General features: G+C 35.2%; 1 long non-coding RNA gene across 1 annotated transcript in view; it reads left to right on the forward strand.

Annotated features, from left to right (window-relative positions):
• The window catches only part of LOC123649880, an 82992-nt gene that overhangs the window by 12455 nt on the left and 44785 nt on the right, over window positions 1–25752 (forward strand). The window contains exons 2-4 of the long non-coding RNA XR_006739173.1: window positions 1462–1622; window positions 3225–3336; window positions 11714–11889. This is a non-coding gene — a long non-coding RNA (uncharacterized LOC123649880). The remainder of the gene's footprint in view (window positions 1–1461; window positions 1623–3224; window positions 3337–11713; window positions 11890–25752) is intronic.

Raw genomic sequence — 25752 nt, forward strand, 5'->3', positions numbered from 1 at the left:
CCTGTCAAAATGGCTTTTATTAAAAAGTCCAAAAACAGTGGATGCTGGTATGGATGCGGAGAGAAGGAACACTTATATACTGCTTGTGGGACTGCCAACTAGTAAACATCTATAGAAAATAATGTGGAGATTCCTCCAAGAACTGAAAATAGACTTGCCATTTGATCCAACAATCCCACTGGGTATTCACCCATACCAAAAAATGTCATGTTATCAAAAAGACACTTGAGCTCAAATGTTTATTGCAGCACAATTCACAATCACAAAGATGTGAAATCAATCCAAGTGCCCATCAGTTCATGAGTGGATTAATAAAATGTGGTATATGTATACCATGGAGTACTGTTCAGACATTGAAAGGAATGAATTAATACCTTTTGCAACAATTTGGATGGAACTGGAGACCATCATCCTTAGCAAACTATTGCAAGAATGGGAAAACAAACACCACATATACTCACTATTAAATTGAAACTAACTGATCAGCACTCATATGCACAGATAGAAGTAAAATACAGTGGAAGTCAAGCTGGTGGGGGGCAGAGGGGATGGGTGAAATCATACCTAACTGGTATAATGTACACTATCTGAGTGATAGGCACACTTATAACTTTGACTCAAGCAGTGCAAAAGCAATCCATTTAACCAAAACATTTGTACCCCTGTAATATTCTGAAATAAAAATAATAAGTAAGTAAATGAGTAAATAAATAATACAATGAACCCCCATATAGTCATTACCCAGCTATCAGAAAGTAAAAAAAAGGATCCAATGAATTTGTATTTATTCTATCCCAAGCTAGATTGTTCTGAAATAAATTGTAGAAATCATAACATTTTGTGTCTGAGTATTTATGTGCTTACTTTTATACAAAAGGCTTCTTTTAAAAATCATAACTGCAGTAATATTTTAAAACTAAAAACATAATGCAGTTATTAATAAAATCAGATATTGTGTTAGAATTTAAATTTCCCCAATTGTGCTCCAAGAAGATTTACTCATCAGTATTTGGCTGATAAATCTTATAAAGCTTTAGCATATATGTTTCTATCCCTCTTTTTCTTTTTGTCTAATTTATTTTTTTAAAGTTACTGCATAATTTTCTCTGCAGTGTTTCTACATTCTGGACTTTGCTAATTATATCCCTGTGGGACATCACTTTATATATTCTTCCATCATTGCATTTTCTCTAATCTGGTAGGTAGATTTACAGACTTGTTCTGTTTGTTTCAGGCCTACTTTTTGTTATGATTTGCATCATTCACATGTGTATAAATCAGGACGTACATATTATCTGATTGTTTCACTTTTGTGTGATATCAGTGACTATTAATGATCATTGTCTAGTTTCATTATTTGATTATATCTTTCAAAAATGTTTCTATTCTAATTCTATTTGTGCTAGTTTTATTCCAGTTGCAGACAAAAGCAATGAATAATTGCATGTACATCTTCTGTAGGGCACTGCTCAGACTATTCCAGCGTGGTTCATCAGGAAGGCAAGAGCCTATTGCAGTCCCTGCTCACCTACCCCTGTCAGCACAAAATTCCTCACCACCTCCTCAAGACCTTATTTTAGTCTATCCAGCATAGCTTCAGCCAGTCTGTCAATCAATCATTGGTATGTATTAACCACTTAATATAATTCAAGCTTTCTTCTAGGTTCTGAGGATACAGTAAGGAAGGGCAGAAACAAAGTGCCTGACCTTATGTACCTCATATCCTATTAGGGAATAACTGAAAAATATGAAAGTAAACCATTTTTGATTTTGTTAAAGCATGATAAAAGATGTTGAATTATTCATCAGCAGGAGAATGTGTTTTATAATAAGTGGTCCTGTCCTCACAATTATGTTCTTGGACCTTGACCCAATCTCCAGAAGTCCATCTGAAATATCATAGACTCAAAATGGAAAATCTGATCTTTGGATAGCATGAAACTAAATTTTAAAAAAGAAATGAGTTTGGGTATAGAATTCAAAGAGGAAAGGTAGGTAAATGTGTTTTCCATACCTAATTCTACAATATCTTATATTCATCCATCATGCTTATGATTTTAAAAGTAGCAGTGTTCAACACCTTTTAAAAGTTATGGAGTCCTAACAAACATAATTGGATGGTAGATAAATCATGATTTAATTCATTCAACTCTACTAGAACTAGTTTTACCAGCAAATTATGCAAAATACTTGAGTATGCTCTTTACAAATATAGTATATATTTGTCCTTGATTGTCACTCAGAACCACCCAGCAATCCATAGAAATTCATACTCTGAAAGATAGAAGAAAGGCAAAATGGGAAAATAAGCAGGAGTTGAGGTGGAGATTTTGGAGTCTATCTGTTCAGAAACAAAATGTGATAAGAATTGTCTGAAAAATAATTGGGAAAATTTCTCCTCTAACTCAATTGCTTTTAAGCTCCGTAAGTATCCCATCAAAAAATATTGGTCTTTTTCCCTGCTTGGAAGACAAAATTGTTCAGTTAAATGTGTTATGACTTACCATGTCAAAAATATCTTCTCTTTTATTAATTAGTCTATGCAGTGTCAGGAGTAAGAGCATAAAAGTCCTGAATTCAAATTCTTTATGAACCACTTAACTGTTCTGTAACTTTAGACCAATTATTTTGTCATTCTAAGAATGTTTCATCCTGTATAAAATAGGCATGACACTTAAACCTAACTCCTCAGTTCTTTGTGAACATTAGCTGTCAAGTAGCCACTATAATAGCCAGCTCATGGCTATTATAAACATGCAATAAATGATAGTTATTGGTTTAGCATCCCAGAATTAGCTTTTCTTCCCCTATTTAAAAGACCAGATCAGCGGCCCACAAAAAGAGTATCTAGACATATTTAATCTAGTTATATTTCTTTAAGTGAAATGTTATGTCACATAACATACCCATTTAAGGAAAATATTATCATAAAAAGTCAAGGTAACTTTATTGGAAGTACCTAAGGTTTACACACAAATTGGGATTTAGAGTGGCTAAGAATTGATAAGGACTGGGGACTCTATATATTTTATTGTTTTATTAGAGGAAGTGATGCTATTTAGTTCCCATTTAATTAATAATATATATTTTATTGCAATATGTTGTATTGACAAAAGTATGTAAGCTTGTTTTCTACCTTTTGCCTTGACACATTATAATAGAATATGCTCAAGTCTCATGAAAAATTTGAACTCCAAATTAACACTTCTCTTTTACCTCATCAGAAGGAGCTGCAAGTTCTTTAGTATGGTCAAGAATCTACTGAAGAGGAAACAGATCTCTAAGATGGAGAGAAAACATTCAAGAGTTTCAGCAAAGGTCATGCCTGCTTGAGAGGTGAGAAGTATTTGCTGCTTCAATAAGTCAGATTAAATTCACCCGACTAAAAGAAGAGAATGAGCTTTGAAAAATGTTACATGCTTCCTTGCTGCTTTCTTTTTGACCATATCATTCCAAGTGTGAAGTTTAACAACTGGAGCTCCAGACACTTCATAAGCATTCAGCACAATTGTCAGAACTCGGAAAGATGTTATAAGACTTCCTTGGGTGAGTGAGAAATTCTTGTTTGCACCACACCAATACTGATCCTGCAATGAATAAACTAATCTAGAGAATAGAGGCTGTGACTCTGAAAAAAGTGACATATTGGGAAAATCGATTTGGTTCTTTTGGAGGTATACAGAACCTTTGCATAGCATACTTGTTTTGCCTAAGATACATGCAGGAAAGTGGGCATTACTACCTCTAATCGCAAATGATACCTTTGAGATGCAGAAGTATAACATGCTTTGCACAACTTTGTGCAAAGTAAGGGAGTTCCTGGAATATAATTTTCAATCTTTATTCCCCTAGTATTTACTACTTTAATACCTATTATCTGTGGTAAAATGCTCTTATATTCAGGGACTTATTATTTTCTTTTTCTTTTTTTTTGAGACAGAGTCTCACTCTGTTGCCCTGGCTAGACTGCCGTGGCGTCAGCCCAGCTCACAGCAACCTCAAACTCCTGGGCTTAAGCAATCCTTCTGCCTCAGCCTCCCAAGTAGCTGGGACTACAGGCATGCACCACCATGCCTGGCTAATTTTTCTATATATACTTTTAGTTGTCCAGATAATTTCTTTCTATTTTTAGTGGAGACGGGGTCTCACTCTTACTCAGGCTGGTCTCGAACTCCTGACCTTGAGCGATCCTCCTGCCTTGGCCTCCCAGAGTGCTAGGATTACAGGTGTGAGCCACCGTGCCCAACTTATTATTTTCTTATAAAAGGAAATAAAAAGTCAATTAACCAGCTAACCATTAGTCAGTGGATTGTTTTTCTTTTTTTCCCTAAGATTTAGGAACAGCATTGATCCCTGATGTAATGACTAAGCCATGATTAGGAACATTTTCTACAGTAAGTAATTTGGGTATATGCATTTGGACTTTTTTCCTTGAAGGCCCCCAAACATTCCTGAATGTTTTCTAAGGAGAAGGATAAAGAATAAATCTCTCTTCTGCATCCAAAAAAGTTAACAAGAGAAATATAGTACTTGGTCTGTATCTATTTCACGTAATATACACTCCAATAGCTAATTGGCTGATTTCAATCCAGGAACCCAGCCATAATCCCCATTAAATTGCATGTGAGCACAGTTATATATTCTATAACATACACATACACTTTGGTTGCCATACACATCCAGTCGTGGACCCTGTCTTGTGGTTAGAGCCTTGTGTTTTTTATATAGAACCACATCATTTCAGAAAATGTGAAAAACAGGAAAGTGACAAACTCAAGGCTTAATTTTAGAGTACATTTTGCCTGCATTGCATCATTATTATTACATACATGTCTTCTTCCACCCACTTTGGGACCTCCTGAGAATTTAATACCTTTATATTACCCTTTGCTTATCAGTAGATTTCTCTGTGTGGACCTCCTTAGGCTTGCCTGACTCTGCAGCATCCCATGCTCCAAAATTACGTCTCCTTTTTCCCTTTTCACAAACTCCCATTCCTCACTTGGATTTCAGTTGAGTTGTTTGGAAAGCAAAGAATTCATGATTTGATCCCTTCCCTCTTGCCCAATTTCTTTTAACCCTCTCAAAGACATTTTAATCCTAATTATAAGAATTTATAATTCAATTATATAACATACTTTTAAAAAATAGTGGTTTTTGAACTATATTTTAAGTCTCAGCAATTTTTATTCAAAAAAATCTTATACAGAAATCCAATATGCAAAATAGATAAAAGCAAAGCTGATTGCTGATATGAGGGTGACGATATTTTAAAAAACTTCTCAGAAGTCTTAGGGATTGTTCCCCAGAGCACAACCTCTTCTGCCAAAACAATGACTAACATTAGCCATATCATAGGGAGAAGAAAAAAGTAGGTAAGTATGTTATTTACTTTCTTCCATCCGGAAAATGAGCTAAGATCTGCATAGTTACCTATTCTTACCCACCATAAATGACCTTAATATTCACAAATCTTCCTCAGAAGAAGGAATTAGGAAGAGACAACTACTAATTCTCTTTGCATCTAGTAACAACTTTTTTTAAAGCTTTAATGCCTGGAGTATCTCTATATAATTTTTGACCTATCACATAGAGAAGTAAAGTGCTGGAGTGTACAAGGGCACTCTCCTATATGAAATCTGTTCAGAATCCAGCTATATTTAGAATTATTACAAAGGTGATGGGTAAAGTAAATCAATTAGATTACAAATAAATATGAGGAACGTATTTGAAAGTCTTCTTTTAAAATCACCTTCCAAGAGACATTTGTTTTGGGAAATGATGGCTTCAGTCATGTCAAATAGCTTTCTTTTCTTTTTTTTTTTTAAGTTGTGGAATAGACAGAACTCATACATAATCTAAGATGATGAATAAGGGAGATGCAATAATATTGGTATATTTTTAAGCCAAAAAAAATTTAACCAATAAAATGAACAGATGGTCAATTATATGCTCTAGTTCCAAATAATACAAAATATAATATTTTTAAAGAACAGATAAGATAATAAATAATAATAAAGTATTTTAATGTGTGCCACACCCTGACTTATGTAATTTTTATAAATTAATTCTCATGAATCTCCCTAAAATTTTATGTAAAATAACATTAATACTTCCAATTAGATATGTGTAAACTGAGAAACAAAGAGGTTTAGTAACTTGGTATGGTATCTAGCCTTCCAAGATAGCCTCAATAAACCATGCTTTCTTTAGGTCCTTGTATGGTTACTTACCACATTGATTCTGAGCTCACACTGTGACTCACTTTAATATAATACAACAGTAGACACTGAGATAGCCAATAGACACTCAAGAAGGCCTGATGGCTTTTGCTTTTGCATTTTGGGGAGCCCTGGTCCATGCTGTGACTCATTCAGCTACATTACTGGAGATGTTATAATACATGAAAAAAAAAAAAAACATGTGAAAGGCCCTTTTGAGGGACAGAAGCCCACCTGGCTCCATGAACAAGCTGAGGCTGGATTTTAAGCCATCCCACCAAGGTCCCAGATGAAAGCAAAGCCACCTTTAATGACTCTTTCCCAGCTGCCATCTTACTAAACCTACATGAGACACCAAAAATACAACCAAGAAAAGAACCACACAGCTGAGCTATAGTTAAAACAGAGTCATGAAAAATAATAGAATGCTTGTTGTTTTAAGCCAATAAGATTTGGGGCCATTCATTACACAGAAAAGTATCACCAAAACATGTATTTATGGTTACATAGCTAGTGAACAGGGATTTGACATGGCAACATGGGTTAAGATCCTATGCTTTTAATTGGTAGAATACCCTGTCTCATGACTACACACATACATACACACACACGCCCACACACACACTGAAGCAGGCTTATACAGTGCTATTAATAAATAGATCACTGAATTTAGATGCAAGATGCTTATAATAGAGGAGTGCCAAAACGATCCCCAGCAACTGAATTTTCTCCAGCATTTGAGTTTTTTAAAATCACAATTTATAGATGTCAAATATTTCCATACTTTATACAACTTGTCATTTCCAATTGGATGTTTAATAGCACAGTCAATAAAGTCTTAATTAATTTTATCCCAACCCTGAAAATATGCTTTTTAAAAAATTCTTCCTCATCTTAGTAACAATGGTAGTTACTCAGGACAATAATTTATAGTTATTCTTGAATTCTCTCTTTCTCTGAAACAGATAATTCAGTCTGTTAACAAATATTATTGGTTTAACATTTATAATATTTTGTAGAACTCTCTGTACTTCTATATCACTGAACTAAGCCAGCAAACTCTCCTGCCTGGATTGATTCAATACCATTGTAACTGGCTTTTCATTTCTCCCTCTGTCAGTCCAATCTCAATACAACAGGCAGAGTGATGCTTTTAAAACATAAGAAAATTCCACTTTCAATATGGGAGTAAAAGCTCTCTATAAACTAACATCACATGAAATAACAACTGTAATTTCTGAGGATACCTGAGTATTCTGGAAAGTAACTTTTTTTTTTAATCTGGCTGGATAAGTGAACCTAGGCAATGATGGCTGGTTGACAGAGAGTATGGGGGAATCCTAGAGGGGATAAAGCCAGGGAGAAGTGAACTCTGTATATGAATATTCCTCAAGTTTGTAGTTAATCCCTGAGCCACACGTTTGTGAAACACTTAAGGGGATGCAGCAAAGGATTAAAACATTAAACTTAGGTTTGAAGGAAGTTCATAGCAACAAGAAAGACAGAGCTTCCTTCAGAGTAAAATCAATTTACCTACTTAAACAAAAACAGCAGCATTTTTCAGAAGACTATAACAAAATGCAGAATCTTCACAACATAATATCCACCGTATTCAGGTTATAATTCAAAATAACCAGACATACAGAAAGAAAATGTAACCTATTTTTCAAAGAAAAAGGCAATCAACAAATGCCAACCAGATAACTCAGATGTTGGAATCATAAAATAAGCCCTTTAAAACAGCTATTATAAATAATATACCCATGTTTAATAAGGTAAAGGAAAATGTATTCAAAATAAATAAAAAATATAAAACTTCTTCATAAGAATAAAATTATAAAAAGACTAAGAAGACAATTTTAGAATTGAAAAATAAAATATTGAAACAAAACATTTATCAGATGAACTAGTAACATACGGAAATGACAGATGAAAGTCATTGAACGTGAAGACAGGTCAACAGATTTTATAAAGAATAATAATAAAAAAATATTTTAAAATAGTTAGCAGAGCCTTAGAAACCTGTGGTATAATATCAAATGGTTTAATGCGTGGATAATTAATTAGAGTCCCAGGAGAAGTCCCTCTTCTTCTCCTCTCCAGTCACACTGCCATAATACTGTTGATTGAATATCTCGTGATTGCTTAAGGTAATTTTTGGCCCTTTTCCCCCTGCCTCAAATTTATTTCTACTAGATATGAAATTCATTTTCTCTTATCTCTTTCAAGTCTCTTCTCAAATATCATTCTATTTAAAATTACAATGTACTTGCCTCATCTTTTCTCCCTTTCCCCTACTCTGCTTTAATTTTCTCCACAGCATTTATAATCTGAACTATTATAGATTTTTCCTTAGTTTTTTTTTTCTTTTTTTCGTAGTAGAATGTACTGGGGATGATGTCTAGAATTTGTCTGTTTTGTTACCTCAGAAGGTAAACTTAATAAATATTTGTTAAATACATAAATGAATGAATGAGCAAATGAATGATGACAACATCTGGACACAGCTAGGTCTACCTCCTGCTACCCTAATCTTTCTGGAACACAAGAATATTTTGTAGCCTGGGCTCAAGAACTGAGGGAATTTACTGCACATCTCCACAAAACAGCTTCCTGCTCTGCCCAGTTGCTTATTTCCTCTGGCTGACCAAGAAATACATTTAGAATTTTGCCTTCTTCAGTCCTTCACCTTCATTAGGCATCTTTGCTACTCATTTGATTAATTTGGACTCACCGGGTAATTGTAGTCCACAGAATTCTGCTTTGTTAGGCTAGGCTTGAGGTGATGATCAATCCATGTTTGAAAAAGTACTTATCTAGTTTCAGCCTTCCCTGAAGAAACCCACAAACCAGTCATTTAATCTTTGGGAACCATGATAGAATAGATAAAATAAAATTACCTGAAACACCAAGAGGTGCATACATTTTTTTTATGCTCTCTGCCAACTTTTTTCCCCTGAATGTTTACATACTGTGAGACCCAGTAATTATTGTGCTGGTATATAACCATGCGTCTGTAGATCAATGACTGAGTGTGTTGATAATCACCACTCTCCCTTTTCTTTGTCTCAAAGGAAGGCTCTGACACAAAAGAACAGAATGAAATGGTGAGTGTGTCCTTAGGACCCAATAAAAGTGATATTAAAGTCTAATCTGCCTCCTTCATGATTCTTCTGGCCCATGGAAGAATGAAAAATAACCTCTTGGTCAGAACACAATGCTGTCAAAGATAGAGAATATATCTTCTTAAGGAGAATATTTTATCACTATGAGCTGCCATTGCACTGTCTCTTAAAAATTGATGTTTGTCCTTACATCAAGAAAAGTATTATTTCAGTAGGTTATTTTAATGCATTAATAGTAAAAGATTAGTAGGCCTATTGCTCCCACTGGTGGGAGTATTGAAATGGTTATTTGATTAAAAGAAATGTGTTGTTTTGGCTCATGGGATGGGCATAGGAGCTCAGTTTTTCCTGTCCCATTTCTAATCCCCCTACACCCTTATAACTGAAACTCAGGACGGATATTATCAGTGTTGGGCATTTCTTGAGATTGTAGCCTAAACTCAGGCCATTGCACAGATCCTGGAAGAATCTTCTAGAGGGTAGTTGGCTCATTAAGAGCATATCAAAGGGCTTGAAGAAAGGGCTGATTAATAGGTATGTTCCAAATTGAGAGCAAAAATGTCAGGGTAGGAATGAGTGAAAATTTTCCTGAGGACTCTGTCTGAGATCAAAGAAAGACCACGTTAGCCAAAACTTTAACTTTTAACTTCCTACACTGTACTTCCCTTCTAAAATTGCTCTAATCCTTCAGCAGAGAAATATGTATATTCAAAGTGAAACAAAGCCATACTTTGGCCAAACACTGGATGACGCACAAGGGTGAAAATCTATATTCAGCCAAAGCCAGGAATCATAGAATAAACATTTGAGACATGGCAATGAATCTAAAATGTATCCAAATACTGTGCAGCAGAATTACAATTTTGTTCTTCAAAAATGCTATGGCAACATTTTAAAAGTTTAGTATTAGAGGCAAAAAGAAAAATATTTCACGGCATTATCACTTTCTAATTTCTCCTGCAGATGCCATACGGAACACTCACAATATTAAAAAGATGTTCACTTTCCACTGAGGTTGGTGGAGGTACAAGCTAAGTTTTAGCACAATCTCTATACATTCCTTGATTGTGGTGATGTTGCCATTAAGTTTTTATGCTAGCTTTCTCCTTGAATGCAGCTGACCAAGATAAAGATCAAAATACAGTTATCTCCTCTTTAACACTATTGATGTGCTCAATAGTGATGTTGCAATTTCATTGAAGCAATTTCACATGCTTTAAGAAAGTGCTTTCTGAGTATTTTCAGAAATGTAATTTTCCTCACTATTTTATGTTTTTTCCATTTTGCATGCACTTGCTGTTTCATTCAATCACTTGAGGAAATTTTGTCTTAAAACTCAGATCAAAAAATGTTACTTTGGAGGTATATGAATTTTCAATTGCAACTCAGTTTTGCTTGCATGAATGCCAATTTTAACATTTTTCAAGAACAGAATAAAGGCATCATGAAGGAAATACCTGCACTCTCAAAATTTCCAGGTGGTTACACTTCAGTAGGTTTCAGTAAATGAACTATTAATATATTCTCTAAAGCATTCAGTGGTTCTTAGTGTATATATTGGTATTGTGATATCTTTCGGAATATCTACATTGCTAATTCTATCTGCAAAGTATGGGAATAGTTTTCTTGAATTTTGAACATCTTATATAATTACATGAGGTGGAAGTTCCAAAATTTCTGGTACAGCATGCAGTTTGCCTATGGCTGAAGAATAAAAATGAAAGAGGCATTCTTCTCTCTTTGCTATGCCCAGTAATCATGTAACACATGCAATTCTATGACTGCTTTCTGAACATACATGAATACAAAATATATGAATAAAATATGCTACAACTCCTCTATCATTCATATCCTCACCACATCTGTTGCATTATTGATGACATAGTAGAATGCTGAAGTAGGGATACAGTTTTATTCAGCTTTCCAAAGGTCAAGGCATAACGCAAGTGCTAAATAGCAGGAGTTTTGTTTCGTTTTGCTTTTTTTTTCATAATATACCTTACTAGTGTATACCTGTGCAGACTGGGATTTTAGTCTTGTGGAAACGAAAGGGATTGAAATGCAAAAAGAAGAAAGCTTGTGCACCCCATCTTCTGCACTATAGCAGAAGGTGGTCATTCACCTAATGAATGTAGAGTGGCTCAGATTTCAAGATAGTGGCCATTCCCATTGGGGGGTGATCATGTCTATGTCTATAGCAGCATGCACAACATTGGGAGATAACTGTAGCATTTCTACCTATCTTGTGCTATTGTTTTAAGTATACTTTTGCAACAAACAGTCTTAGAAGATAGAGGTAGTATTTCATTTGGGTCAGAGAGCAGATTCATTTCCTGACTAGACTAATAAAAGTAATGTCTTCTTCAGGGACAAAAATTGAGAATGTTTGCCAGCAGCCCATTATGAGACTGGAAGTTTCCTAAGCTTGATGTTCTTCAGCTATAACATAGATCGACCTTCACCAGGGCCTGCCTTCGTATCACCTATATGGGACTTTGGGGGCAAGGGGAGCTGGTGCAAAGTGCACAATGCCTGCTGTGCAGGTGAGTAATAAATTGTATAACACACACCATTCATTGTTTCTTTCTCAACAGAATGTATAGTAAGTGTGGTGAGTAAACATGCAAGTTATGCTCTTGTTTAGGGGTTGCTTGAATACTTGACATACTGGATAGACATTCCAGGGAATAAATACATGGGCAACAAAGAATCCATGAACAAATTTTCTGGTTGTATCCACAGGCTGAAGGAAGCCGTTTCACTACTGGGAGAGAAAAAGGAAGCCCAGCATCTGGGTTTACTTTACCATACTTTAGTATAAGTTGCCTGAAATTACTTGTTCTACCTGTTGTTTAAGGACATTTAATCACAATGTGACAATTAAAAAGAAAAATAGTATCAATACTAATGCCAATGGATTTTTGTTAAAACCTTTTTATATTGGCATAGGAAAGAAAAATAACTAGGCCAGGTTAATTTAAAAACAAGGTTTTAAAGCTGTTTATTACAGTAATATGGCCAGGATTAAAAATGTTCAACAGTAAAATGTTTGTTCCTTTGTTTAACTTGATGGCTATCACAAATAAACAGGGCTTCAAGCTCTACACAGACGAATAATGAAAGACTAAAGTATTTACCCAACTAAGCAATTTAGATAGGAAATAAAGGCTTATATTTTAAATGCAATACTTGTTTTAGACATTTTGCTTTCATGCTTTTGGAGAAAGTAAGACATTTATGTGCTATTATGGCTCTTTATGTTACTGTGTTATAGTATACATTTTCTTTAATAATAGTACATTTTCTTTAATAATAGCTCTAGAAGTCACATGTACTGTTTTTCTCCTAAATTTTTGCAAATTCCTTTAAGACACCATAAGCATGTCTGGATACTTTTGACCACAGAATCTACTAACTATACATAAAATAGGAGCTAAAATTGAGTGCACTTAAATGTAACTCCTACTTGGTATTTACGGAATCCTTATACTGTACAAGTATTATTAATATAGATATATATTTTCTTAATTATTATACAAATAGATTCATGTTTATGTTAGATAATTTAGTAAACATTGATATGTAAAATAAAGAAAACTAAATATCACCCATAAACCCAAACCAAAATTAATCACTGTTAACATTTAGGGTATATCTCTGCAATTATTTTGTTCATATATATACATAATTTATTATATAATGATACATTATTTTAAATTTCATAATTTTTCATAAAGTATACAATCTATTTCTATATTTCTACTTCATTAATGTCTTTGAAAATCATTTTAATTGTTATATAAGTATGTTGTAACATAATTAACAGTGGAATTATACATAAATGTAACATATGTTGATGAAGGATATAATAATGATCTAGGTCAAGTTCATCCTGAATCTATTTGGTCATTTTCTTCCTTTTTACTGGAAGCTCAATTTACTTTCCCTTTAGTGGCAGGAACTTCTAATCATCTACCAAAATCTGTTCTCCCTTTCTTCCTGAACTCGCAGCAGAAAACTCAGTACAGTGATTGACAGTCGGTAGCACCTACCACACCTCCTCATTTGCTCCTCCTGTCCTCAGTCTAGAACCCAGAAATTGCAGCAATCCAGCGTTGAACACACAGATGACCAAAACTTCCCTGATAAGACCAATGCCTTACAAAGAAACCTCATTTTCTGAATAACTCAGTGGAACAGAACTCTACTCACAAATCCATATTGTCACTTCAGGACTGTCATAAAAGAGAGAAATACATTACTTTGTCATATAGGTAGCAAAATAGAAATCTGGAGATTTAACTCTCATCTCTTTGATGCCAAAGCTAATACTCACAGTATTATCTTTCCATTCATTTCTCCTTTAAAAATTTATGAAGCATTTACTACTATGTAACTGACTTTCTAGAAGTTGTTGCTTAAGTGATGAACAAGAGAGACATGAATCTGAAAAGTATGATCATATCCGAAAAGTATACTATAAAGAAATAAATACATACATAAAATAAGGAAACTACCATAAACTAATAAGTTCTATGTAGACAATAAAGTAGGATGATATGAAGAGAGAGAGTAGAGACCACTGCATGCAGGTGAGTCAGGGAAATTCTTTCTGTGAAATGGGCATTTTAAGCAGACTTGGGAATGACAAGGTGCCCATCATCTGAAAACCAGGGGGAAGAATTTCAGTGCAAAGTATGAACTTGGTCTGAACAAGAGACCCCCAAAAAGGAGAGTATGGCTATATCATAGTAGGGTAAAGAGGGAGATGGCAGAAGCCACAGTAAGAAGTTTGGATTTAATTCTAAATGCAACGTGAAATCCTTGATGCTTTTAAGTAGGAAAGTAAAACTTTGGCTACTGTATAGAAAATAACTTACAGGGAGAAAACTAGAGGTAGAGCCCATGAGAAGCAATTAAAATAGTCCAGCAGGGAGAGATGACAGTATCTGAAATAAGGTGTTAGTGGAGGAAAGAGAATAAAGTAGACAGATTTGGAACGTGTTAGTAGGCTCAAAAATGCTTTTTTTTTTTTTTTTTTTTTACTAAATGCCTATTAAATGATATCCTACAAATCACTATAGGATAAAACATTTGTCATTCATGAAACATATTCTAGCGAGTTGCAGATAGCTGTGTTGGTCCTATTATAAATTCCTTAAGGAAATTACTCCTACATGTGTCTGAGGATTACACCTAATAGGAATATAAACTTTTTAAGTGAACGTAAGTAGTGAGGTCCTATGCAAATAAATTCCTCATTAGACCATTAGAATCATCATTAGATCATTTCCTGAGAGCATCAGTGAAGATAAGTCATTGGTGTAAATAAAATGAAAGAGAAATAAAACTTTAAGATACCACCTCTTGTATTTTCCTGGATAGAGCTGGAACCCATTCTACTAAGTGAAGTATCCCAAGAACGGAAAAATAAGTGCCACGTGTACTCACCATCAAATTGGTTTCACTGATCATCACTTAAGAGCACATTTAGGAATAACATTAATCAGGTGTCAGGCAGATGTGTGTAGAGGGGATGGGTGTATACGTACATAATGAGTGTGGTACGCACCGTCTGGGGGATGGACATGCTTGAAGCTCTGACTTGGGGCGGGTGGGAGGGAGGCAGGGCCAAGGGCAAAATATAGGTAACCTAAACTTTTGTACCCCCATAATATGCTGAAATAAAAAAAAACAATAAAAAGAGCAACACACACACAAAAGATTCTTATTACGACAGGAGAAAGAGAATTCTTCTTAAAGTCTGCAAGATGACATCCATCTTATTAATATGCTTTCATGATGCCTACCCACATTTTGTTGTATTATTTTAATTTTAAGTATGGGATTTAAAAACAAAGCTATGCGTCTTTAAAATTGCATACAGAAGTGCATTTTTGTATGCACTAATATATGAGTGCTCTGTAAATCCCATTAAATAAAACAAGCAAAGTACCATTATAGAACACTTGCTTCTTGTCTCTGAATGTTGAAAGGTTTTATTTTCCTTTACAGTCTTTCAATAAGGTTTAAGTAAATTGACTCCCAAATGAACGCATACATTTTCAGTATATCTATCGTTTATTACATTAGGGAATCAAATAGTTTCATAAATTGCAGAAAAATACATGTCAAGGTCTGGGATGTAATTTTACCTTACTTAGAAAGTAATAAACTAGTGTATTACTATTTCATAGATGCTGGTAGAAGACATGAGACTCCTGAGACAGAGACAAAGGTCTTTATTCCTCACAGCACAGCAAGAAGCACAAGCATAATATGTGCATTGTTTCCATTGACCCTGAAGTCCCATAGGAGTGATTAAAGGAGCCCAGGTTGGTGCTGCATATGCAGTGGGCTGTCTGCACCATATTTCCTTCCTTTTTATTGCTGAGTATTATTCATTATATGAATATACCAAACCTAGGAAACACTGAAATTGGGGGACTCATTGCTTTCAAAGTAAGTGTTAAGAAAGTCTGCTCTTTGTATCAGAGGAAGGCATTATCTTAACTCTCATGGTTGCTTGCTTCAAGCACAATTCTGAGAAATTATCCGGATAAAAATTGGTCAGGGACTTGCACTCTTGGCATAGTCAGCAAGAATATGTTTCAGGACCTAACTGTACAACCATAATTAAAATTCTGAGGATTCAGCCTAATAGAAATATGAATAAACTTTTTAAATGAGTATAATTAGTGAGGTCTAAAAGAATCACAATTTAAATTATAAGATTCCTAATTCTTTTTATTACTACCATGATTAATGAAATAGTGACAATAGTTTCTTTGCACCGTAGCCTAATTCCCCTTGAAGTTTCTACCTTCTTGCTCTTAAATTTACTTTCATTGAAATGTCCTTCAAATTTTTCCCATTTATTCTGCTTACCTTGTGATGTCTTTAGTCATTAATCTTATAGACTATCTGGGTTATAGTATCCCCACTTGCATCCCTGAATAACAAAGGTATGAAAGTATGCTTTATTTTGTTATCCAGGTCTTCAGTTTATAAAGATATATCCAATACAATTTTGATTTTTATTGATGTTTCTATTTATCTCATTGCTTCTGAAAGCTTATGCTGTTTGGGGGTATGGCATTTGAGAGATTTGAACTATAAAATATATATATTTTTTTTTTTTGAGACAGAGTCTCACTCTGTTGCCCGGGCTAAAGTGAGTGCCGTGGCGTCAGCCTAGCTCACAGCAACCTCAGACTCCTGGGCTCAAGCGATCCTACTGCCTCAGCCTCCCAAGTAGCTGGGACTACAGGCATGCGCCACCATGCCCGGCTAATTTTTCTATATATATTTTTAGCTGTCTGTATAATTTCTTTCTATTTTTAGTAGAGACGAGGTCTCACTCTTGCTCAGGCTGGTCTCGAACTCCTGAGCTCAAACGATCCGCCCGCCTCAGCCTCCCAGAGGGCTAGGATTACAGGCGTGAGCCACCAAGCCCGGCCAAAATATTTTAATATTTATTTTGCTTTGGTTTTGGTTTGACTGTTTCATATGGCTGTAGGAAAGAAAATTGTAAAATGACCAGAATAACTTACAAGAAGTAGAACTCTACTGTAGGGATTTGGCACTAATCAATGGAGAGAATACATAAGAAGACTGGTGCCCCAAACCCTGCCCCTTAAATCATGGCTACGATTTATTATGCTGCAAATGAAAAGGGAGAGAGAGCCCTGACTCAAAGCCAGGTGAACTCTGTTCATCTATATTAGGATATAATCTGTCTTGTATTTCCCTTTAACCTTCTTCTTCAACACATCTATCCTACGTCATCTGCATATTCTAATCTTTCCTAACACTTAATTTCTCACCTCAGCTAACATAGCAGCCCCTTAAGTTATTTAAAAGACCCAAATTTGCCTGTGTAATATTTTACCCCTTCCATGGTTCCCTTCCCTCTTATCATTAAGAGTTGATCACTCAGCCTTTACTTAAGCGCTTTCAATAAAAGACCACCATTATATTAAATATAGTAAGCTGTCATTCATTTTTTACATAATTAAATTTGGGCTGAAAATTGAATTAATCTGCCTCTCTAAAATTTTACTTTTATTAAGTTAAATCTTTTTTTAATTTTGAAATAATTGTATATTTGCATGCACTTTACAAAATAATACACAGAGATTCTATATACCCTGTACCCAGTTTCTACCTATGGTAACATCTTGCAAAATTATCTCACAGTATCATGGCGCCCTCAGGTTGCCCTTTTATAAGGACACACAAGTCCCTCCCACACTCATCCCCTATTACCCTTAGCAGCCAATCATCTGTTTTCTGTAATTATAATTTTGTCATTTCAAGAATTTATATAAAGGGAATCATAGTGTGTAACCTTTTGGGACTGGCTTTATTCATTCAGCATAAATCTCTGGATATTTATCCAGATAGTTCTATGTATAATAGTTTGTTCCCTTTTATTACTATTACATAGTACTTTTAGTACTGCTTCATAGTATGGATGTTTGAGGTTTATTTTAATCATTCACCTGTTGAAAGATTTCTGGGTTTCTTCCAGCTTGGGAACTATTATGAGTAATGGCTTCTATGAACATTTCTATACAGGATTTTGGGTGAACATATGTTTTCATTTCTCTGGGATAAATGCCCAGGGGTGTAATTGCTGGGTAATATGGCAGTTACATGTTTAAATTTTTAAGAAAAGAGCAAGCTGTTTCCCAGAGTGGCTGTACCATTTTATATTCCTAACAGCAATGTATGAGCGATCCAGCACCCTTATCTGCATTTGGTATTGTCACTACATTTTATGTTAGCCATTGTAATAGGTATGTAGTGGTATCCCATTTTAGTTTAAATATACATTTCCTTAACAGCTAATTATGTTGAATATATTTTCATATGCTTATTTTCCAATTGTATATCCTCTGGGGTGAAATATGAAATGTCTTTTGCCAATGTTCTAATAGGATTGAAAATTTTTTTTTACTCTTAACTTTTGAGAGTTTTCTATGTATTCTAGGTATGAGTCCTTAGCTGAATACGTGATTTTCAAATATTTTTTCTCAGTTTGTAGCTTGTATTTTTAAGTGCTTAACAAAGTTTTTCTCAGAGCAAAGATTTTTAATTTTGATTAAGTCCAATTGATCGTTATCTTTTTTGTAGATCAGGCTTTGATGTCAAAATTTCTTTTATCAGTCTGGCTTTTGGCTACAACGGCTTTGCCTAACCCTTGATCCTGAAAATTTTCCCCTATTTTTTGAAGTTTTATACTTCCATGTTTAGTTTTAAGTAAGTGCTTCATTTTGAAATAATTTTTGTATAAGATGTGAGTCTTAGGTTGAAATTTATTTTTTTGTCTATTAATGTCCAATTGCTCCAGTACCTTTTGTTGAAAGGGTACAATTTTTCCTTCGAATTGCTTTTTTATCTTTGCCAAAAATCAGTTGAGCATATTTGTGTGGGTTTATTTTAGGGTTCTATATTCTGTTTATTGATCTATATGTGTATTTCTCTACGAATGATACACAGTCTTGATCACTGTAGTTATAAAATAAATCCAAATATAATGTAGACTGATTCCTCCTCACTTTACTCTTCTTTTTAAAAATTGTTTAACTACCTTATCTCCTCTGCCTTTTCATATTAGAATAATTGATTTATGCTGACATTTTAGAATAATCTTGTCTATATCTACAAAAAGTCTTGTTGAGATTTTAATATAATAGAAATATCATTTAAACCTGTATATCCAACGTTTTATGGAATCACTTTGATTCTGACTTGGCCTAATAATCTACTCCAGAACCATTCCTGGCTGGCAGATTGATTTTGGCTTGAATAGCCAAAGCACAAGCATGCAAACACATACACACAGAGGAATTATAGTCATACCTACATATTAGTACAGTACCTTAGTACAAGAACCTTAGATCATTGACTGCCACTAACATTGACATTTAAAAACTGAGATATGAGCATCTTTTTCCTTTTTCTGAGAGAATACCTATACTCATAAACTCAAAGTTAGCATCTAATATAAACAAATAGAACTCATTTGCAAAGAAAAATAAAAACTTATTTGCCTTTTAAACCCACTTATTGTCTGGTTGAAAGATGTGGTGGAAGGCCTGAAGAGCATCTTTGCTGGATAATTCATTTGTGGTTACACTCACATATCCACATATCTGGGGGCAGTCATGCTTTTTCCTTCATACTGAGAAACAGCAACACTGACAAAGGCCAAAGCCAAGGACACAATCAGGGCACAATGCCAAGAAGTTTTGAGTTTTTAGTTTGTGTAGATAATGCTCTAGTCCCAAGCATGCCATTTTAAAAATTTATTTATTCATTTTTTGCATCTCCTTCTTGTACATTGTACTTCTCTTTAGTAGTCTCTTTGGCTCCACTTTTCCTTTCTTTTCTTTTTCCTTTCCTTTCCTTTCTTTTCTTTTCTTTTTTTGAGACAGAATCTTGCCACGTCACCCTGGCTGGAGTGCAATGGCGTCAGCCTAGCTCACAGCAACCTCAAATGATGCTCTTGCCTCAGCCTCCTGAGTAGCTGGGGCTACAGGCACACACCACCATGAATGGCCAATTTTTTTCTTTCTATTTTCAGTACAGATGGAGTCTCACTTGCTCAGGCTGATCTCGAACTCCTGAGCTCAAGGAGTCCTCCCGCCTCGCCTCCCAGAGAGCTAGGATTACAGGTGTGAGCCACTGTGCCTGTCAGGCTCCACTTTTTAGTTTCTGTTTTAAATACAGAAATGGTGGTATTCAGAATCTTTGCCACAGATTATCATTTAACTATCTTAAACTTGAAGAGACAGACAGTGAATATTCAGAGGGCTAGACATAAGAAATGACTATGAAATAAAAAATTTTCCTTTAGGTCAAGGCCATGACACATGCTTCCGTTGTCACTGGATCTCTCACCCTTTCCTTTTTTGAATCTTACCTCCCCATCCCCATTTAGTAACTATGGTAGGAATTTACTTTGAGCACACCAGACAAAATCAAAAGACAAACTCTGGATCATGATTGAAGGCATGTGACTTTTTGAAAAATTTACTCATGGCCTTGACTTACATGAGAATAATCTACTTAGGTAGATTAGTGAAAGTGAAAATATTTATTAGTCAATTAAAACTAAGGCAGGCCGGGTATGGTGGCTCACACCTGTAATCCTGGCACTTTGGGAGGCGAGGCGGGTGGATAGTTTGAGCTCAGGAGTTTGAGACCAGCCTGAGCAAGAGCGAGACCCGGTCTCTACTAAAAATACAAAGAAATTAGCCAAACAACTAAAAATAGAAAAAATTAGCCGGGCATGGTGCCGCATGCCTGTAGTCCCAGCTACTTGGGAGGCTGAGGCAGGAGGATCACTTGAGCCCAGGAGTTTGAGGTTGCTGTGAGCTAGGCTGATGCCACAGCACTCTAGCCTGGGCAACAGAGTGAGACTCTGTCTCAAAAAATAAATAAATAAATAAAACAGTAAAAATAAAACTAAGGCAAATAAAACTAAAGTAGTCCCCTGTTATTGGCAGTTTCTCTTTCTGCACTTTCAAGTTTCATGGTTTCAGTTACCCATGGTCAGCCATGGTCCGAAAATATTAAATGGGAAATTCCAGAAATAAACAGTTCATAAGTTTTAAATTGTAAGCTGTTCTGAGTAGCATGATGAAATCTCGTGCTGGTCCACTTCATCACACGTGGAATCACTGCTTTGTCCAGCATATACACGCTATATAAACTCCCTACCTGTTAATCACTTAGAAGCTTTCTGCATTATCAGATCAAAAAAATATATAATATCCGTAGGATCTGGAACTATCTGTGGTTTTAGGCATCCATTGGAGATCTTGTAATGTATTCTCCAAGGATAAGGGGGACTGCTGTATTATTGTTACATCTCATAAACACCAACGGTTCTTAAAGATGAGACTCTTTTAAGTTAGAGTAGATATGCTGTCTTTTTCCTTTAGTCAATAAAAATTTATTAGATGCATGCCACGTAGGAGGAACACAATTACACAATGCTAAACACAATGCATATATTATATCTAATGATCACAACAACACTGCAAAGCAAGTTATCCTCATTTTAGATGTTTTATTTAAATTGAAGTCAGAAAATTTAAGCAATCTTCCCGTCACACACAGCGTAGAAGGCAGAGCTAGGATTTAGAATCTGCGTCTATTAGCATATAGCATGCAATGAACATTCAGTCCAAAAGCACACATGGGAATCCACTTTGTGTAGGACACTGTACCAGAAATAGTGAAGGAAATTCAGTCGCTGCTTACAAGGAAAGAATTTGCCAGTAGACTAGATAAAACACAAATTATAAATGTGTAAATGTAATGCTAAAGGCAGTACAATGGAGCTTTGAGGAGCAAGCTCAGAATGGAGAATCCAGACAAGGTCTACATCTCAGGGTGTTCTTTCTCCCGCACCAGCTCACCACCAAGACCAAGTGAAGAAGAACAAACATAGCTGCCATTTCTCATACCTCCTACTCCAGTCTCTCCTCCTCCTCCTCTTTAAGAAAATTACAAAAACGGTGTGAAATCGCATTAGCACTGAGTATCCTCCCAGCCACTATAAATCTGCATTCCACCCTTTGTTAGAATGGTACCTGAGTTCCAGAGAGAAAGACATTCAGGATTTTGGAAGTTATTTCATAGGGATAAGAATAAGTTTCATTTGTCAAAAAGGGTTCTATAAGAAAGCCAAAGTATAAAAAGGAATAAAGCGATTTTAAATTAATAGTACTCACTGCCCCAAGAAAGCAAATGTGCAAGTGTGATAATAATATGAGAAGATAGGTCTTATGAAATGGTTTGACATGAATAAGAATCAGTAGACACTGCACATAACATGGGCCTTGGGGATCTTGCTGAAGGATCAATGTATTTTGATGGATATAGCTTTGGTTTATATCAATTTTTTAAAATCTTAGATGCCAAGAAGTTTTTATTTTCATGCAGTTTGTTCCTGTGCTAATCTAAAATGTTACAAAAAGGCTAGAGGCATGAAATCAATCACTTGACACTTATATTCTAGACAGATTTGAAAAAATAAGCACTATGCGCTTTTGACTGCCTCTAAGATGGGAAAACTGTTTATTGGTCTCGTAAATGAAGAGAGAACATTCACACAGGTGGGAGAACTTGGTGCACTGTAGCCATGTTGCCTGGAACTTGCTCTAATACGTGATGCATCACATCATCAAGGCAAGGGGACGTTATTTGTCATGTTTAGTTTTACAATAAAGAAAAGAAAATGTAAAAGAGACACTTTGATACCTATTGTCATAGTATGATTACAATATTTTTTTGTTCATAAAATGTGGTGTCTATATATGTATAGGGCCTACAATGGCCTTCTGACCACTCAGAGACTGAGATTCCTTTGGCTCCTCAAGAACAAGGTTCCCCCCACCCCTAGTGCTTTATCCATGAAATTCTTTTTACCTGGAAGTTCCTTTCTACCTGGAAGTTTCTTCATACACACTCTAGCCTCCCTTACTTTGCTGACTCCTACTTACCCTTCAATTCCCAGTCTAGATGCGACTTCCACTAGGAAGTCTCCCCTGACCTGCCTGATATCGGTTGAGTGGCTTCCTATGTCCTTCCTTAGCATGCAATGCACCCCTTCCTGTTTATTAACACTGAACAAGTGATTGTCCAGCTATTGGTCTCCCCATACTGAAGGTGTATTCCAGAACATGATAAGCATCTATTTTTCTCTTGCTCATCACTATGTCTCTGGAGTCTGATCCAGCCCCTGACACTTTTTTTGTTTTTTCTTTGATACAGAGTCTTACTCAGTCACCCCAGGAATAGTGCAGTGGCATCATCATAGCTCACTGAAACCTCAAATTCCTGGGCTCAAGTGATCCTCCTACCTCAGCTCCCAAGCCACAATGCCCGGCTAATTTTTCTATTTTTAGTAGAGACAGGGCTGAAGCCCTGGTCTCAAGCTCCTGAGCTCAAGTGATCCTCCTGCCTCAGCCTCCGAGAGTGCTAAGATTACAGGCATGAGCCATCACACCTGGCCAGCCCCTGACACTTAAAATAGGCTCTTCAATAAACATTTATTGAATGAAAATGCAATGCTTCTGCCTAGAATAAGTTCATATTCAATTATAGGTTTTTATCTTCACCTAATTCTGAATTCCAGTGTTTGGAGTAAATTGTTTTATGAAGATAATAATAACATATTTGCTTTTTTTAAAAAATTTACTTTCCAGGTAGCTGATCCTACCAAATTTATTGTAAAAAGCTTTGCAACCAATTATGTGTAAGGGCCCAGTCCATGTCTCTTGGATTGATCTATTTTTTTTTTTATTTCTCTCCTCAAGATGCCCTACCTTATGGAAAATATTACTTTTTTGGTTTGAAAAGAATCTATTTTCAATATAATTTTCTTTATGCAAATCTCCCAAATCACCACAATGATGATAATGCCTGTAAATTGGTTTTTGAAAGTCTTTCCCTATTATTATGGCTTGTTACTAAGATTATTAAATTGCCTCATTGAATTCATTTAATCTGCATTTGAAAAGACTAACTGAGCTCAAAGAGAAAATGAGAAAATTAGGATACATGTCTTCTCTGTAAATTTTGAGTTCCAGGATCAGGATCTCCACAAATTAAAAATATCAGCATCCTTGCAGGAAGCAATACCATAAGGAAAAATGCTATATGATATAAGGGAAGAATAGTTAGGTACGTGGGTCAAAATCCAGTTGTAATCTGGAATCCACGTATCCTAGGGCAAATTGCTTAAACACAGTTTCCTCATCTGTAAAATTGAAATAATAGCACCCACTTTAGAAGGTTTGGCATAGGTTAATAATAACATGTAACAGTCACTTAGAATAATGTTCACAATCTTGTTAAGAACTCAGTAAGAGCTAAAATATATGACTGATGCAGATTTTGAGTTATGTTTCACATTATATTAATGATATATGCCTGAAAAATGTTTCCTATGTGACAATGTTCTTTATTGAAAAATCATTTTGTAACACTGTCCTTCATTATAATTAGAAACTTTTATCTATGGGAAGTAAATTCCTTATAGATTTAAAAAATGTGAAAACTTTTAAAAAATCAAATGTTTTAAGGAGGAAAAATGTGACAATTTTAAAATACAATAAAGTTACTCATGGATTTGGATTTTGAGTTAAAAAAATATAATAAAGATGTTCAAGACCATAAATGATATAAAGGAGATAGGATTGTTTTTATTTTTAGCACAGTAGCTTAAGGGTACAAAATAAAACACTGACAATTTATCTATGGAGAATCCACTTGACTGAAACATCCATCATCCCATGATCCCAATAGACTATACTAAATGATTAGACAACAATTCAGAGTCAGAACTGTCTTTATATATGGTCAGTATTCTTTAAATGAAGCTATGATAAGAAGATTTGATTTTTCAAAAATAAATCATTATACTCATTCAGAATGCCTTGCTACGACTTTCTGGCCCTAGTTTCTTGTTCTTTCACATCATAGATTTGGTCTGGGTAATATCCATGTGTCCTTTCAACATTTCCTGATTCGTTTACCTGATACCAAAGAGTATGACAGGGTTGGCCAGCACACTTTGCTCCACAGCTAAACATTGTATAAAACCTAAAATAAAGCTCATATCCTAAAGCAAGTCTTCCTTGCCTTTCGGGAGATTCTATAGCATTAATGAAGCTAACGAAGCTATGGCACCTTTGACCAAATCTATCTAATAACTCAGGAGAACTAGGTGCCCCAAGTTAAGAAAACCTGCATTAGAGAGCTACATCCAACAATGCTTTGTGAGTTCCTGGTGCCCACCCATATTTCCCTGAGATAAGTAAGACACTAGAAAGTTTAGCCACATACCTCTAACAATTAGCCCTGGTGACTTACAAACAAAAAAACTGCCATAAAACTTTGAGGTTTCCTGAGAATATTTGTTCCTTTTGTCTCAATCAAATCTTTATTTGGTACTTGTTTCCGTTCTCAGGTTTAAAGTATTTCTTCTTAATTGAGAAGAAATAAGTTAGAAGTGTAAAACCTACCAAAATGGCTATGTGTGAGAAAAACAATGCTTCGGATTTTTTTGACTGCCAGTTTCTCTTATCTATAAATTAAGATGATAACACATGCTATGCCTGATCACAAGCTAACTGTGAAAATCAAATGAGACCATAAATTTAATTATTGTTATTATTAAAAGTTTTTTGATCCTATACTATATGTCAAACCCTTTTCTAAAGAGCATATATACATAAATTCATCTAATCCTCAGACAAACTCAATGACAAGGTCAAAGAGCTGCTAGGCACCCAGCCAGGATACAAACTAAGGCTGTCTGATGGCAGAGTAAAGACTCTCAGTGCTTCAGTAATCTCCGTCTGTTAAAAGCCACACTTGAAAGT

This window comes from Lemur catta, chromosome 14 (genome assembly GCF_020740605.2).
Source record: "Lemur catta isolate mLemCat1 chromosome 14, mLemCat1.pri, whole genome shotgun sequence".
Taxonomy (NCBI): Eukaryota; Metazoa; Chordata; class Mammalia; order Primates; family Lemuridae; genus Lemur; species Lemur catta.